The sequence below is a fragment of the Chionomys nivalis genome, chromosome Y (genome assembly GCF_950005125.1).
Source record: "Chionomys nivalis chromosome Y, mChiNiv1.1, whole genome shotgun sequence".
In the NCBI taxonomy this organism is placed as follows: Eukaryota; Metazoa; Chordata; class Mammalia; order Rodentia; family Cricetidae; genus Chionomys; species Chionomys nivalis.
Genome location: NC_080113.1, coordinates 3,153,668 through 3,159,907, shown reverse-complemented (window position 1 = coordinate 3,159,907; position 6,240 = coordinate 3,153,668).

Sequence of the window (6,240 nt, the reverse complement as noted above, 5' to 3'; positions counted from 1 at the left end):
AGAGTACCCAGGGGACCGTGCTATGGGCTAGCTGACCCAGTCCTAGTTTTCGACGGGAGACGGGGGTCTCGGCTAGGAGGGGACAGTTAAGCCCGAAGGCTGCCCGTTGCAGCCGAAACGAACACCCAGGCCCTGTGAAAAGGCGTCCGATTTCACAGGGGGGGTGGTAGGACCTTGGCTGAGTCGAATTCAGCCAAGGTCGGGCCGCACCGTAGCGGCGGGCCGCACCGTAGCGGCGGGCCGCACCGTAGCGGCGGTCACGATGAAAAGAAGAAAGAAAAGGAATGAAACAAAGGACAGAGAACCAAAAGTATCGGACTTTTGGGCGCGGATAAAAACGGGTCTAGCCTAGGGCGGAAGGTCGGGGGAAGAGGGGGGGTTAGCAACCACACCCAGGACACGCCAGAGGAAGCCGGGAGCTCGGCCGGCCTCCTCCAGGTGAGAGGGGATGGTTAGCCAGCCCAGGTAAACTCACGAATTAGCCGCTGACGGTTGGAGAGGGAGGGCCGTGTCGAGATGGCTGGAACACGTGGAGTGGTCGCAGGTCGTCCGGTTCTGACCTTGTCCCGGGGGAGGCCCCGAGCTCCAGGAGGCGCCAAAACCCAGAGCCGAGGCCTCAGGTGAGGGCCCCGGGGCGAGAAGGTCCCCGAGCAGACGGCACCAATGTTATTATTTTTTATGTGGGGGTGTTGTTCGGGAGGGGGAGACACGAGACACACGGGGTTGGGGAAGGAGAGACGAGACACGCGGGGTCCCACGTGGGTAAACTTTAATGGGGGAGGGTAACATACAAGGAACGGGAGTGAAGAGACAAAAGGGAAAGAGGAGGGGAGAGCGAGAGGGGAGAGAGAGAGGGCGGGTTGGAACGCCCATTTTTAAAGGGCTCTGGGCATTTTGGGGTTTGTAGTCCACTTGGAGACTGTATTTTCTGCGCATGTGTGGCCTTGTCTCCAAAGGAACAACAACAGAGGAACCCCTGGTAGCCCCAATGAGCCAGGAACCAAGGGAAGTAGGGCGCAGACAGAGATGCAGCAGGAGCTGGGGGAGGGGCGTTTGTGCTCTCTATCGGGACAGTCCGCCCCAGGATAGCACACACTTTCCCGTCCTGATGGAACTTCTCAGCACCTACACAGGGACTCCTGGCAGCCCCAATGAGCCAGGGACCAAGGGAAGTAGGGCGCAGACAGAGATGCAGCAGGAGCTGGGGGAGGGGCATTTATGCTCTCTACCGGGACAGTCTGCCCCAGGATAGCACACACTCACCCATCCAGATGGAGCTTCTCAGCACCTACACAGGGACTCCTGGTAGCCCCAATGCGCCAGGGACCAAGGGAAGTAGAGCGCAGGCAGAGCTCAAAATGTTATATTTTCTTAAGCATGATACAGAGACCAACACTAGTCACCTTGTAAAGAATGAGAGACTGGAATGCCCAGCTTTAAATGTGTTCCTGGATCACATTCTTCACCTTACTCCCAGAAAAGGCATTTTTTTTAAGGTTGTCGCTACTATGAGGGTGCTCATGATCCAGAAGGTCGTCTTATAGACATGTATATGCAGATGGTGCTAAACACACTCAATGGGCTAATGTTTAAAAAAGTAATTATTAAGTTGGAGGGAGGACGAGGGAATAGGAAATGAAAAGAAAAATGGGGGTGGGTATTAACAAATACATTATTTATATGTATGGAATTCTCAAACCAAAAATCAAAATGTAAAAACATACCAAATAATGTTTGTGAAAAAATTATGTCATGCCTCACACTGAAGATCCATAATGTTAAGTTCTTAGTTATGTTTTAGATTTTTGCATGGTCATAGCAGATCTTTAGTTACTGTTCCCATCGCTATAAGCTCAGCAAAGGGAATATAAATCTTCTAGGAATCCGCCCAAACAAGATGAGAGTAAAAACTGTGTTACTAGCTTCAATTCTCATTGATATTTTTATTATTTTTAAGCAATATTTTTTTATTTTACATTCCAGTCCCAGTTTCCTGTCCCTCTGCTCCTACCACTCCACCCACCTTCCCATAAACAAGTTCCTATCCTCAGTGGTGGTGAGGCCTCCCATGAGGAGTCAACAAAGACTGTCCCTTAAGGAAGGAGACTACTTCCTGAATATGACACCAGTAGCACAGACACTGATATGGGCTATTAATAAATGGGACTTTCTGAAACCTAGAAGCTTCTGTAAAACAAAAGTCACATTCAACAAGATAAAATGACAACCTATAGAACAGAAAAATATCTTCACCAACCCCACATCAGGCAGAAGGTTGATCTACAAAATATACAAAGAACTCAAGAAACTAGGCCACACAACAGCAAATAATTCAATTAAAATTGGGTGTAGATCTAAACAGAGAATTTTTTGTTGAGGAATTTGAAATGGCCAAAAGGAACTTAAGGAATTGCTCAACATCATTAGCCATCAGATAAATGGAAATCAAAACAACTCTGAGATTCCATCTTACACCTGTCAGAATGGCTAAGATCAAAAACACCAATGACAGCTTATTCTGGAGAGGATGTGGAGTAAAGGGAACACTCCTCCATTGCTGGTGGGAGTACAAACTTCTATAGACACTTTGGAAATCAGTATGGCAGTTTCTCAGACAACTGGAAATCAGTCTACCTCAAGATCCAGTATTACCACTCTCTGGCATATACCCAAAGCTTGAACAATCATACCAAAAGGACATTTGCTCTACTGTGTTCATAGCAGCATTATTTTTAATTTGTCATTGATATTCTTCAGCAGTCCTGTCTCCCTTTACTCTTCTCTCTCCTATGTTTCACTTTTCTGTTTGTACCTTTGCACATTTAACTAACACTGACAGCCAGTTATCATTAGTGTTGCCTGGGATTCTTTCCTTTCCTCACTGTTCTAACCAATCCACAATGCCCAAGGTTTCCCTTATGCTTTTTCAGTTTTTAACTGACAGATATTGATGAAATCCATTGTTACTACATGAGTTACATTTGTTCTATGTTGGACATATGTTCACTTCATGAGTTTCATTAAAAAGTGAATTCATAATCTCACTTCACAAAAATAAGTTTTCATTCTTGTACTTCCTTCTTCAGTATATGGTTGGCATATAATGGTGTAAATTTTCTTAGTTTTTCATGCTGAAAGAATAAAGTTCTAAAAGTTTTTTGTTTTTATTTTGACTCACCTGGATTTTTTATTTTATAGTCTTTTGTGTTTTTCAGTTTTGGTTTTTGGTTGTTGAGATAGTATTTTATTCAAGCTGGACTTGATTCCTGGTTCCACTGTTTCAGTGTTGGGATTACAATTTAGCTTCCTTAGTGTTGGGATTAAAAAATAACATCCATGGTTCCTTCTTTCTTGAGAGTGTCTATATACATTTAATTTATTGTCAGTGATCATACAGCTACCAAAGGGTAGTTTGAACTTGTTCATTTTTGTTCATTTTGTTGCCTGTAATTAAGAAAATCATCATGTATTTTTTGGATCACTGCAGCAGTCTTATAAATTAACTCCCTTTCCTCTCCAGTTTTGTTGTTTGATTTATAATCCATAGTGGAGGCATTATAAAATTCCTAAAATACAACTTTCATTACATTGTACTGTGATCATTCAAAGAGAACCCTCTATGTGCTGGAGAGTATACTGCATCACAGAACTTTTTCGAAATTCATTTCCCATCACTCACAAATTTTTACTTTCTGTCCCAGCAACAGTGAAGTTATTACTATTTTTTCACATAATATATAATTTATTATTTCCACATTTGCCTTGAACCATTATATACTCATATCCATCCTTATGTTGTTTCTAATTTATGATGGAGTCTAGGTATCATCTCACTCAAGAAATAATCCCTTATCTCTTGCAGACATATTAGATATTCTTCCTGTGAATTACATGTCATGTCCTGTACTCTTTCTAACTGTAGTTATATAGCTGACCTTGTTAAAGGTGGTTTACTTGTTAGTCTTTCCTTATGTATTATAATCACCTCAGAGCAAGAGGTCTTATGTCATTCTCTTTGGTGTCCTGAGTGTCTATGTAATAAAATACCCAGTCTACTGGTGGTGCTAAAGATGTAAAGAAGCACATACTGAAAGAAAGGATGAATGTGAATGGAGGGGTGTAAGGTACATCTAGTTATGTCAACTTGAATACTAAGCAAGTGGGTCATGATCTCATTATGACTGTGATAATGAAAATGCATTTGTGCTAAGCGAGGATGTCTATTATTTATTAACTCTCTGTAAAGGATATTGTTGATTAAGTCACATTCTTAGCAGATATGTTGTTTAACATTAAACACAAATCTCAGTTCTCGGCACAAGATATTCCTCTGCAAGCTATTGCCCAGGGCTCTCCCAAAGGTTTCAAAACAACACAGGTTATTTCCATTGACTTTAGTTTTGCACCATAACTACACAATAAGTCCTGCTGTTGGTGAAGTCATACTTCAATTTTAAGACATACAGATTAGCTTAAAATAATGGGAAAATTTGTCCCTGAAGACTATCTTCCAATATGGTGCAAATTGCTATGCACAATTTTCTATGGGGCTCAGGTGAGATAAAGATATCAAAGGTCTTATTGAACACTGAAACCTGCATGCTACAATTCCTATCTGCCAGGCAAGGTGTATGTACAGCTGCAATACAGGTAAGACTGTCATGAGGTGGCCGACCTCTTTATTACATTTGCGGCCTGCTTCAAAGAAAATATTTGTGCCCGGCACTAGCAACCTTGTTAGAAAGTTTATGGCTGATAAGTATCATAAACATCCTTAAAGGGAAAACTATAACTATTGATTTGATAAAAGGTCTTGCTCTAAAACTACCTCCTAATATTTATTTTCTATACATGTACCTAAACTTTCTCTAAAATTTAGTATTTTTCTAAACTTTAATGCAGGAGTTTCTAAATTTTTATTTTGCAGTGGAAAGTTGTTAACACAACCTAATTTGGCTGTTGTGTGCTGCAAATAAGTGAATACAGTGCTTAGCCCCAAATAGAACATCTGTATTAAAATCTATCACCCAACGCACAGGAAGAACCACAGAAGATGAGGTGTCAAGAAAGTGAGAACCAGAGGTTGAGAACAAATACTATGAACTTCTGTCTTATGGACATCGCATGGAAATTGAATCACAAACTCACAGTGGTTGTGTTTGCCTAAACGATACCAGGAAAAGAAGTGTCATGTCTTGGATGAGGAGAAGCTGAGGCACCTCACCCCTATCTAAAGAAGATTCATCAGTTAACAGTCCCTTGGAGAGGGGCGTTTTTCTTTAGCCATCAAGACAGTCAAAATGTAATCTCTGATGGGGGAGTTGCTGCTAAGAACCCAGCTGTGGAACCGCTGGGAGTTGGTAGTCACTATGGAAGGGATACTTTTCTTTAGGAGTGTGGACACTGATGATTCCACGTGTTCCAATGATATACTCATACCCCTGCACTTACAGACAGCACTTGTTATCCATGAAGTTTCTGATATTTTGCATGTTTGTTTTCTTTTTGTATTTTTTAAGGACATGACCATGAGATGGAAATATATTGAGAAAGAAATCTTGGGGCCAGTAAGGTTTGAGTAACGGGATAGACATGATCAAAATATATAGTATATATGTATGAAAATTTCAAATATTAACTTGTAGTGATACTTCATTTGTACTTTAGTAAGTACAGCTTGTCTGAAGGTCAGTGCAAAACAGTCACACTAGCCAGGGAGGGGTTGCACACATACAGGCCAGGCAGGGGTTGCACACATCTTTAATTCCTATAGCCACACTAGCTAGCCATAGAAGCTGGGTATTAGTGGTGCATGCTTTAATCCCAGTCCTAGAGAAAAATATAATCTGGGAGAAGACAGCTCTGAGAAACAGCCTCATGCTGAGATTCCTGTATGCAGGATCCCCATTTGGGACTGAGATAAAGGTAACAGCCAGTGCCTGGCTGCTTTGCTTTTCTGATCCTCAGGTTAAACTCCAGTATCTATCTCTGGGGTTTTATTAATCATGCTGCACTAATTAAAAATATTTTTCCTTAAAAGAGGTGTAGTGTGATGGCACAATCAGTAAAAGTTTTCTGAACAAAAACAAGGAACAGTATTGGATCCTTGGCATCCATGTAAAGGAGAAAGGAGAATACCAACTCCATAAAGTTATTTTCAGACTTCTGCAGGGGGGGTCATAGCATTTGCTCATTTTTAATCACACACACACACACAGAAACACACAAACTTCTAAAGTA